Here is a 13,093-nt window from a genome sequence, read left to right as displayed (position 1 = left end):
GACCCAGCCACAGAGGTCCTATAGGGTCTATCCAGACATAATCATAAGTACACTCTCCTTAAGCCTACAGTATCCATCCAGCAGGTGAACACTTTCCTATGTTGCTGCAGAGCCATCCCCCAAGGATTTGTTAGTTTCAATATTAGTGTTTTATGTTCATGTGTGCTTTGTAGTCTGATAATAATTCCATGGGATCACACAGGTTAAAAAGCAATGAGGGGTTAGATCAGAAATAGCCAGCCAACACAGTTCTATTTTGTGTAGCTTAGTGTCTAGGCAGAGACGCTACTGTATGAGTCCCTGAGGTTTTGGAGATGTGTGGAGCCAACACTTCCTGAGGTTTGGTTCCCTAGCTCTTTTCTTTTTCCTTTTTATGTTCCTTCTTTTTTCTTTTTTTTTTTTCTTTTCTTTTCTTTCTTTTCTTTTTTTTTTTTTCTTCTTTCTTTCTTCTTTCTCTTCTTTTCCTCTTCTTTCTTTCTCTCTCTTCTCTCTCTCTCTTTTCTCTTCTCTTTCTTCTCTTCTCTTCTCTCTCTCTCTTCCTCTTTCCCTTTCCTCTTCCCTCTCCTCTCCTGTCCTCTCCTTTCCTTTTTTCTCTTCTCTTTTCTTTTTTTTTTTACAATCCTCACCTGAAGATATGTTTATTGATTTTAGACAGAAAGGAAGAGACAGAGAGAAATATCGATGTGAGAGAGAAACATCAATGGCTGCCTCCCACATGTGCCCTGGTCAGGATCAAATCTGCAACCTAGGTGAGTGCCCACAACTTTTCAGTGTACAGGATGGTGCTCCATCCAACTGAACCACCTGGCCAAGGTCCTTAGCTCCTTCTTATATTTTGTGAAATGAAAAATGTTTATTTTTATCAAAGTTAATTTTTAGCAGCATTACTAAGTTCTTTAGAAACCATATGCCTGGGACTACTTGGTTTGTGTAAATACATGGAATAGCCACCTGTGTTACTCCAGCAGTGACAGCAATATAATGTTCCAATTAAAGTCAAGTTGATTATTCCCATCATTCACTGCTGCTAACACAAAGTATTGTTCCCTTTCAAGCATCAAAATTAGTTTATTTAAGTCCTTTGTATTAGTATTAGGATAATATATAAATATTTAACTTCATATTACAAAATCATTCAATTTATGTTTACCCTCAACTAAAGATTCTCTTCCTCAATCAGATAAAAAAATCCACTATCAATCACCACCAATTCCTTACATAGTTGCATAGTGAGGTTTTCTATGTGGCCAACTTAAATTATAAGACAGGATCACTAATTTTATACAAATAAGTCCATAATCTTTTACATTGTTTTACTATTTAATTTAAAATATACTATCTTGCCAATCATCTTAGGCACCATCTAAAACTATGTTCACTCAGTCACTTTTCACAATAAAGTATAAAATGAGTAAGTTAAAATATAAGCATATATCTTTGAGTTTTTCAATAACTGTTGCTTAAAGTTTTCACAGCCATCAAGGATTTTAAAAATTATTTTGCATAGTGTTTATAACTTAAGATAAACTACACTACTAACATCTTTGCAAGAAAGAACTTTTATAGATAGTCTGATTGCATTCCCATGAGGATAAGTTAATAAACAAGTAGTCTCAATTTCATTTTGTCATTTAATTGTCTCTATGTTACACCATCACTATAAAACACTTCATAGAATAAGTGGAATTGGAATTGAGATTTGACAGATTGGTAGACTCTTGCTGGATATGCTTTAGGAATGACATGAACAAAAATATAAAAGCTATGTTCAGGGAATTGTAGATGAGTTTGGTTAGGATAGGCTGATTGGTCATGCATGGAGCTATTGAAGACATAAAGCTAACAAGATGAGCAAAATTTAAATTTGACGGGATCTGAATATGTCAATCATTCTATCAGTTGTTCTAAATCAGTGTTCAAACCACATCTACTGAGGATGTACCCTGTAACAGGTGCTGTGGTTAGCTCTATCATGCAAACTTACAATTAGTTCTTCATAGCTGTTAGAAGAATGACAAGTACCTATAGTATGATGAGGAATACTGAGAACTGGGAGAATTTCCTAGAGAAACTAAGATTGACACCGAAAAATAATAACCACTAACCAGATAAAGGAGAGGAAAGATTGAAAGTAGGAGAAATACCTTAAGTGCCAGGAAGAGGGCAAAAGAACAGAGCCAGAGATAATATGATATACAGAAAATTACAAGTACTTTTGTAAACTTAAAGTTTATAATATGGATATTCAAAATTCAGGAGCTATATTTGGAGACTGAATCATTGTACCCCACTATAAATAGGAAAAAAGAACTAAAATATCACTTAGTTCATGTTATTTTATTCTTATGAAGTTAGAAATACTTTTGTACATATTCTTTATGTAATTACTTTGCTTAGGAAAAATTTCTTCATGATATTCTGCAGCCCAACTTGTAACCACAGTATCACAGAGTTAATTGGCCTAGTTTGCATGGTGAATTCCATGAGGATCTATTGTTTATCTGTTCTGTTCGTTAACATATCTCAAGATCTTAGAGATAAAATCTCAATGTCTTAGAATAGTACCTGTCACAGAGTTCTCAGAACATATTGGTTAAATGAAATTAGTGATATAATAATAAATTCTCAGAAAGGTAATGTGTTTGTTTTAGTTAATAAGTGCATTGAAATGAAAGAAAGCCAGTTAAAACCATAAGACATTGATAAAATAAATTGAAGAAGACACAAATATCGGAAAGGTATTCCATGCTCATAGATTAGAGGAATGAATATTGTTAAAATGTCCTAAATTACTCAAAGCAATATATAGATTAAATGCAATACTATCAGAATACCAATAGCATATTTCCCAGAACTAGAACAAATAATCCAAAAATGTATATATAACCACAAAAGGCTCCAAATAGTCACAGGAATCTTGAGAAGGAAGAACAAAAGTATAGGTACAACACTACCCAATTATCACACTACACTGCAAGGCAATAGTTATCAAAGCAGCATGGTACTGGCATAAAAATAGACACATAGATCAATGGAACAGAATAGATACCCCAAAAATAAACTCATGCAAGCATAATCAACTAATTTAAAACAGAGGAGTCAAGAATATACAATGGAGAAAGGACAATCTCTTCAATAAAAGTGTTGGGAAAACTAAATAGCCTCCTAGAAAAATACCACTATACACCATACACAAAAAATAACTAAAAATGGATTTAAAGCCTAATGTAAGACCTGAGACCATAAAACTCTGAGAAGAAAATACAGGATGTAAACTCCTTGACATTGATCTTGGCAATTGTTTCTTGTACCTGACCCCAAAGGCAAAGAAAATAAAACCAAATGTAAAAAATGGAATTAAGTCACACTAAAAAGCTTCTACACAATGAATAAGGCCATAAACAAGGTGAAAAGACAATCTGCTGACTGGGAGAAGGTATTTGCAAATCATATATTTGACAAGGGACTTATATCTAATATATACACAAAAAACTCATACAGAATTGATAATAAGAAAAAACAATGGTTAAAGAATGAGCAGAGGATCTCAATAGACATTTTTCCAAAGAGGACATACACATGACTAACAGGCAGATGAAAATATGCTCCTCACTAACTATCAGAGAAATGCAGTAAAAATTGAAATAGGTATCACCTCTCCCTGCCAGAATGATTATTATGAAAAAGACAAAAACAACAATTGTTGGCGAGTATATGTAGAAAAGGGAACAGATGTATACTGTTTGTAGGAATGTAAATTGATGTAGCCACTATGGAGTTTCCTCAAAAAATTTAACAATAGAACTATCATATGATCCAGCAATTCCACAATTACACTTCTGGTATTTATCCCCCCCAAGCAAAACAAAATAAAACAAAACAAAACACACACAAAAAAACATGAATTCAAATATATATTTGCATTTATTGCAGCATTGTTTACAATACTAAAATATGAAAACAACCAAAGTGTCCATTCATGGATGAGTTGATGATGAAGATGTGAGGTAGATAAAATATATATATATTAGAATGTGTCTGTGTGTAATAAAAGTCCAGCTATTATTAATATAATGACAATGATTTGCACAGCATCAATGAGACTTGGCAGCCAAGGAGAGTGGACTGGAATGCACATGTTTGAACAATGATGACTTCATTATACTAGTCAGCGGGGGTGGTAGATGCCACTGAGTGAATATGTGTACTGTGTGGCCATCACATTTTAAATGACTGAGTGAGTAGAGCAGCAAATCATCAAATTTTGCATTAACCTTGAACATTCCTCTATGGAGACTATTTGGATGAGTCAGAAGGGTTTTGGGGGTGCAGCACAAATAAAAGTGTGGTACAAATACTTCAAAGATGGTCAAGAATCTGTTGAAAGTGATCCATATTCTGGGATACATGCAATAAGCAGGACACCTAACAATGTTGAATGTGTATGGGAGACAATGAGAGAACTGTGTGAGGTCCCAAGGTACCTACTTTGAAAGGGACTGAGGCGTCATTATCCTGTGTACAATGTTTCTTATCTTCTTCAATAAATGTGTATTTTTCATATTATGTGGCTGTATACTTTCTGGACAGACCTCTCATGCACACGCGTGCGTGTGTGTGTGTGTGTTTAGCCAGAAAAAAAAGAGAATGAAATCTTGCCATTTGCAATAGCATAGCTAGAATTTCAGGGTGTTTGATAATTGAAATAAGTCAGACAGAAAGACAAATACCATATGATTTTACTTATACCTGAAATCTAAAACAAAATAAAACCAGACTCCCAGATACAAAATATAGATTGGTGGTTAGCAGAGGAAAGAGTATTTAGAGTGGTTGTTAAATGGGTGAAAGTGATCAAGAGTTATAAACTTGCAGTTACAAAATAAATGTCATAGAGGTAGGACGTAGATAATGGGGACTATAATCAATAATATTGTATTAACTCTGTATGGTGACAGATGATAACTAGACTTATTGAGGTAATCATTTCACAATGTTCACAGATGTCAAATCATTATATTACATACCCAAAACAAATATAATATTATATGTCAATTTAAAAAGAAAATAAAATACAACAAATTTTAAGGAACCATCATTGATTTTTCTAAGTTCAGAGGTTCATAGGATTGAACTCCATGGAAGAATAATGAAGTTTTATTTTTTTTCCCCAGCATTTACTTTTTGGAAAATGATCCCAGAGAGCAAAACTCCTTCCCACTCTGATTGTTTCATATTATGTCAGAAAGACTTCTCACAGAAATACTGAATAAAAATCTGGATTACATAAGATCTCGTCCAGCTCTCAGATTTGAGCATATTTAAATTAGTCAAATGCTCACTCTAAAAAGCACTGACGTGGGAGTATTCGAGTTCTGATGCATTTGGGATGAACACTAATCAGCTGCTAGCCTGCTGCTACTAGTTTTTGCTTTTCCTATGAGTTCCAGCTTAAATTTTATAAAAGTGTATATTTCAAAATTCTGCAGCTATTTTAATAGTCTGATACTCAGCCTTTTAAAACTCCAAGAGTGGGGTAGATAGAACAACAATTTTTCAATATTTTTTTCTGAATAATTGAATTCATCACATTATGAAAAGTGGTAGAGCTGTACAACTTGGGCTACTGCCAGACCATCGAGGCCCTTGCCACAGTGCAAACTTTTCCGAGAAATGGAATAAATACATTCAAGACTAAACTTTCCCAAAGAACGAAGGGCCACGATACAGGAGGCACACTTGATTATAGCAAGTGCACGTGCTTCACAGGGAAACCCATTCCTGCAGTTCTTGACCTCTTTTCCTTAGTTAGTCAGAACACTTTGAGCATGTATTATGGGTAAAGTACTATTCATTTTCTCTTTCTCAAATACAGAAAAAATTCTTTGACAAGCAACATACATCAGTCAAGGGAAAATTTTTTGAAGCCTTGCTTTGATAACTATTGTTTCCTATTCATTTCCCAAATTAGTCAATAGAGTCTAATCTATCCTTGCCTCAAATTGACCTATTGTTATCATTTATACTTTGTTTCAGGTGTGCAAAACTACAGTAACACAACAATGACTTTATAAATTCTTGGATGCAAGAATTTATACCTCATCCACTGTGTCTGGACATCCCCATGTAAGTAAATTGACATTCACCAAGTACCTACTATTTGCTCCAAGCTGTGAAATGACATTTAATGATGGATGCCTAACTGCTAACTTCATATTTCTGCATTTCACAGGCAAAATAAGACAGGATAAAGCTAAGTTAAAATAAGATGGGATGTCAAACAAACATCTCCATTTAAATTGAGGGGCAGTGTTATGTAATGGCTATAGTAGACTGACCTTGAATGATGGTTCTTATACTTACTAGCTTTGTGTTTTGAGGCAAGCTTTTTAAATCTCTGCAAGTCTCAAAATCTCAGTTTCCTCAGCTGCAAATTGGTGATAGTAATAATAAAGAGATAATCCATTAGCCTGCTTAGAACATTGCTAAAGTATAGGATGGAATTAATAAATGCTTGCTATTGTTATTATGATTATTCTCACTGAAAAACTCCACGATTCATCATCATTGCACTTTGCTCAAAATATGTAACAAAAATGTTTTCTGGGAAAAAATCCAATCCTGTTTGCAAGGATGTATTTATCAGTTATAAAATTCACAATTTAAAATAGGTTAAATAAGCCAATTGCTCAGAACAATTCATTTTGGTGGTAAGCTCATACAGTGACTTCTTCTAGAATCCCTGATTTTAAAAAAGCCATTGTATGATAAAATAAACAGCACTCTTCACAACAGCTATGTAATAAGCATAATGACAACTTCAGTTTTCAATATAGGCTAATAGAATCATACCTGAGCCATTTCAGAAGAGCAATTCATGAGAAACAATTTTGCAAAGGGGTCCTGTTAGGTTGCACACTCAGGAACCTCCCAGGTAAAATCTGAAACTGGCTTCCTGTAAACAGAGGAGCAAGGAGACACCAAAGAAAAAGGCCACTGTAGGCTGGTAGGTGCCAGATTAACAAGCCAGAGAACTGACATATAAGACTTGTCTTGGGTGGCTGCAAAATGAGTAGATCTCTGCACTCATTTTAGAAGTGTACATAGAAGCCTTAATTGTATTTAGTTGTATATTCAGTCCAGATGGTCTCAATAACACTGTGCTGTTTCATAGCTATGTCCTTGAAACAGCTCTTAATGGGTGAGGAGCCTCCAGTTGCCCAGATTCAGCTGGTGTGTCAACCAGGGAGGGGTAATATCCTCTTCATGACCTACTCCAACAAATGCTAATGAACTACATTATCTGTTTTTGCTGTTTTAGCTACTTCTAAGAATATGATCTATATTACTTGTAAAAGAAGATAGACTGCTTGATACACAAGCAATCCTCTTTGAATATTCATTCCATCAAATAGTATTTTGAAAAATGAGTGACAGAACTTGAGATTGCATTCTTGGTAAAAGAAGCCTTCAGGGCAGCTAGTCCATGTTGACATTTGAGCATAAATATCTTCCTTATCAAACAAAATTGTGAATAGAAGCTGAGATGTCTAATAGAGGCAGTTACCTAAATATAAGGCCATCCTTTCTCTACTCTCTACTTATGTTGTCAAGTATTTTCTTCAGATAAGTATATTAAATATAGCTTAGTGCACAGGCAGATTAGAGTCAAATGTCCATGATTTTACTCCGTAAACAAAGAAGTGCCTCAAGCAAAATACACTTAGCACTGCATTCGTAAAATGCTTACTTTTGAGCAAAATAACTTCCAGATAGACTGCTTATGAAAGACAACCAAATGAAGTAATTTATTTTATGTCTTTGTCTTTCACAAACCTGTTGAAAGACAGCAAACGTCTATCATGGGTAATTGGCTCTGTCTTAGAATCAGTGCTGTGGTTTTCTTGGAAAATCACTGGGAAGCAGGGTAAATTGTTTCAGAACAAGTCAAATTCAAACTGACAAAGTTATAATAGACACTATCTGTTATTCAAAAAGTGGTGCCAGATTTTTAAAAAATACATTTTGAAGAAAGGAAAAGAAAGCATACCTTTTTACTGTTTTGAAAACTTAATTCTGCATCAGAAAACTATTGCTACCAGTTGTAATCATTGTCTGACTACTGAGGTTTGGCTTTCCATGAGCAGTAAATGTATCTGTAACCATAAATGTAGCCCACCCAACACTAACTGATGGTCACAGAGGCAGAAGCTTAGAAAACTACATATATATTTTTTTCCACGAAGTGATAAAGAATGCAACAAGAGTAAAAGTTTACCTAAAACTTGCCTGCGGTTTAGATAAATATCCTGAATATCCCAGATTAGATAAGTACCAAGCAAACAGTACAATTATTTTGGATTGGCAACCAAATAATTGTTCTATACTTTACTTACAGAGGGTTAATAAATATAAAATAGTTAAAGATGATATACAAGATTCTTTAGCAGCCTTGGATAGGGAGAGGAAGGAAAGACTTAATTTTCTCTACATGTTTTTATTCAAATATTTTATGATCAAAATGAGAAGAATTATTGGAACTATTGGAAAATTACATAGAATTTACAAAATTTAGAACTCCTTTATCAACTCTTTTGTGGAACTAGGAAGAATGAGTCTTCATGATGTAATTAGAAACATAAAATTCTACACTGTCGACCCTTAGCTCTCCCTTAATACCAAATTGAAACCTTTTAATCTTATTACAATAAGTTTTTTTTACTAGCTAACATCTTTGAAGCACTCTTATTATGCCATAAGCCTTAAAGATTATAAGTTCTCATATTTTTTAATTTTATTTTTTACATGACACTCTTAAGCTAATTAAAATTGTTTGGCCAAATAATCAGTGGAGTCTTATAAGGCAGACTGTGTCTTGCTTACTGTTTCATCTCCAGGACACTGGGCAGCAATAACAGGGTCTCCCTCCCCATATATCTATTGTTTTTGGAAGCTTTTGAAATTAAAAATTATTTCAGTTTATCTGACAGAGTGAAAATAAATCTCACTCTCAAGATACCCAAGTGGAGTCTTACATGATTTTTGCCAAAAGTAGTAATGAATAGAGATTGAATACTAATTCATTTTAATAATTTTCCCTATCCTCTCTAGGTCCTTCAATTTGTTTTGATAACACTGTGACATAAAAATAATCAGGCTTAAAGTGAGGGGAATATTATCTTTTTTTTTTCTAACTCAATCCAGAGAATGCATTTTAAATTGGCAAGAGGCAATAATGCATAGAATGGTTAACTACACATAATCTATAAAGTTGTCTCTCTAAATCAATATGTAGTAATATTTCCCTCATATATATCTCATATAACATTGTACACCACTACCAAGTAATAATAAAAAATGAGCTTGCTGAGAAGCTTCCTAATAATAATAATATTCATGTTTTTTCTGAATGTGTGCCTTGCAGTGAAGCAATACTTTCATCTCTGCCCAAAGCAGAACACTTTCAAACCTGACACCAATCCCAGTACTCAGAAACTTATAAGTGATTATCTCAGCCATGGGCTACATAAAATAAATTAAATTTTAAAGATCATAAAAATAAAACCATGTGTCTAAACATATGGCATGTTCATTGGCAGCGTGAAAACTCATCATAGGAGAAAGCACATCTACTTTGTCAGGAAACAGAACCAAATATTTCCTCTCATATACCACAGAGCTCAATAGCAGTTTCATCAAGGTTTATGGTGAATATACCCACTGACATACTTATTATCACTAACAGTATAGAAGTAAAAACTTAAAACCATAAACACAGAAAATAAAAAAATAAATAAATGTTTAGGGGAGATTCAACCCTCAAATGCATGCTCTTACCCTAGCAGGAAAAAAATTGGACCATCCTGGTTATTACTAGGTTGGATAAAGACTAGGTTAAATGGTGCCATGCATTTAGCCACAAAACATCTGTACATATTCCTATTAATTTTTTTATTGCTGTTCAATTACAGTTTGCCCCATTTCCCCCCATTACTCTCCCCTGCCCTACCCACCTCCTACTTCCCACATTCAATCCACCCCATTGTCTTTGTCCCTTTGGCCTTCATACATGTTCCTTCAATTGACCCTTCCCCTTCTTTTCCTGTTATCTCCTTCCCCCCCGCCCCCACCCTAGTCACTGTCAGCTTGTTCTTTATTCCCATGTCTTTGGGTCTATCGTGCTCGCTTGTTTGTTTTGTTGATTGGGTTCTGCTTATAGGTGAGATCATATGATATTTGTCTTTCACTGATTGGCTTATTTCACTTAGCATAATGCTCTCCAGTTCCATCCATGCTGTGGCAAAGGGTTGGAGTTCCTTCTTTCCTTCTGATATGTAGTTAAAATTTAAAAATCATGTGATTCCACAACTGAGTCAACACAAAAGGGAAGAAACTTGGGGTTCTACTTGCCACTTCTCAAATGTGTCCACCTAAAAGTGCTACACAGTTTTTTTCATCTATATGCAATTAGCCAGATCAAGTCAAATGTGATTACTATCTTCCCACATGCATGGAAATAGAGCAAAACTGGATATCAGTATGTCTTGATGCTATAACTAGATAGGACTTTGGGACTGTGAAAATAGATAAATTCAACTTTTTCCTTCCCAAAATACCTAGCTACATTCTTTATTTCTTGAATATAGATTTGCCTCTATGGGAATGTATTTAAATTATGTCCACTATTGTATGTGGACCTAATAATGTACTTAAAAGGACTTAAAGTAAATTGTGTATGTTGGAAAGAATTCAAATTGTGATAAGGGGAAATGAAGGAGAAGAAGCACCTGCCATTTTTTATTTAGTCCCAACAATCAGATGTAAGGATTGCAGGCAAATAAATGACAACTCCACAAATGGTTTGCTGATTGTTCCATAAAGCACACAATATACTTCTATAAGAAAAATGCTTTTTGGAAAAGGTTTCTAGAGTATCATAAATTCCCATAGAGTCAAATGTCAGTGTTTCTCATTTCTGTATCAAGAAGTTTTTAAAGATATTGTTGTATATAAATTCAGAGTAATTGATGAGCATCTGCCCTTATTAAGAACTCAATGAGTCACTTATCAGTTCTGATCCAGAATGCTTTCAAATACACAAAAGCATGTTAAAATCACCTTTATCCTACATTTCTTCAAAATTGAAACCCAGTTATTTCTTTTCTTTTCTTCTTACTTATTTACAGCTTTTAAAAAATATATACAAGCTATGAGAATACAATCCTGATAATGAAACAGAATATTATTTTTCTAAGTGTCAAAATGATAAGATATAGTAAAAATGTAATGTCTCAAAGTCATATAATGTTTCAGTTACAACTTTTCTCTTTAAAAAAATGCAATAGAAGAAATCCAGGAAAAAGAAAGTGAAAAAATAAAATATGTAATAAATATTTAAATCATAGCAAAATTTTATGTTCAGTTGTCTCTTAATTTCATGAAAAAATAGTCCAAATTCTAACCTATTACAGCAAAGTTATCACATATCCTTAAAATCAAAACATAAGAAATCAACTTAAGGCTCAAAACATAAGATTTACTACTACTTTTTAAAAAGATTTTATTTATTTCTAGACAGAGGAGAAGGGAGGGAGAAAGAAAGGAAGAGAAATGTCAATGTGTGGTTGCCTCTCACATGCCCCCTACTGGGGATCTGGCCCACAACCTAGGAATGTGCCCTGATTGGGAACCAAATTGGTAACCATTTGGTTTGTAGGCCCATCCACTGAGCCACACCAGCCAGGGAAGAGATTTATTACTCTTAAATTCTATTTTAAATCTGTGATGTTTCAAGCCCTGGACTGTACAGATGAATTTTACTAACTATTCAGAGAACTAACATCTATTCTTCTCAAATTATTCAAAAAATCCAAGAGGAGGGAAGACTCTTAAACTCATCTTACGAGGCAAGTATTATCTTAATTCCAAAACTATATAAAAACACTACAAAGATAGAAAATTATAAGCTAATATAATTGATGAACACAGATGTTGAAATCATCAACAAAATATTAGCAAACCTAATTCTGCAATACATTAAGAAGATCATACACCATGTAGGATTCATTCTTCAGATGCAAGGATGGTTCAACATTCTCAAATTGATTAATGTGATAAACCACATAAAATTAAGGATAAAATCATGTGATTATATCAGTAGATACAGCAAAAGCTTTTGACAAAATACAATATCCATTTGTGATAAAAATCTCTCAGCAAAGTGGGAATAAAGGCCATATATGAAAAAGCCACAGCTAATATCTTCTTAACAAGGGTAAAAATAAAAGCGTTTCCCTTAACATACGGGTAAAACAGGATGTCCACTTTCACCACTCTTATTCAACAGAGTACTGAAAGTCCTAGCCACAGCAATCAAACAAGAAGAAATAAAACACATCAAAATTGTAAAGGAAGAAGGAAAACTGTCTTTATTTGCAGATGACACAATATTATTTACAGAGAACCCTAATAATTTCATCAAAAAATTACTAAAACTAATAGTTAAATTTAATAAACTATCAGGATACAAAATAAATATTCAGAAATTGGTTACATTTTACACACCAACAATAAAATATCAAAAATAAAACTAGTAAAACAATCTAACCAAGGGTGTAAAAAACTTGTAATAAAAAATTATAAGATACTGAAGAAATAAATTGAAGAAGATACAAATAAATAGATGCATATGTAGTCCTTTTTGACAGGAACTATTAACATTGTTAGAGTCCATACTACCCAAACCAGTCTATAGATTGAACACAATTCCCATCAAAATACCAATGGTATATTTCACAAAACTAGAACAAATAATCCAAAAATTTTCTAAATGGGAACAGCAAACTGTCACATCATGTGGTAGAGCTAAAAGAACATTTCTGTTTGCTCAACAATATAATTTATTTCCATTCCGTAAACTGCATTTTAATAAATTAAGAAAATTAACATGCCAAGTCAAAGGAGGAACCATGATTTTTTATGGAGTAAAAATGCAAGTATTCATCAGAATTCAGAAAACATAAAATTTGTTTTTATTTATTTATTTATTTATTTTGTATTTATTTGTTTATTTATTTATTCATTCATTCATTTA

The sequence above is a fragment of the Phyllostomus discolor genome, chromosome 2, assembly GCF_004126475.2.
Source record: "Phyllostomus discolor isolate MPI-MPIP mPhyDis1 chromosome 2, mPhyDis1.pri.v3, whole genome shotgun sequence".
In the NCBI taxonomy this organism is placed as follows: domain Eukaryota; kingdom Metazoa; phylum Chordata; class Mammalia; order Chiroptera; family Phyllostomidae; genus Phyllostomus; species Phyllostomus discolor.
This window is presented reverse-complemented; position numbering follows the sequence as displayed.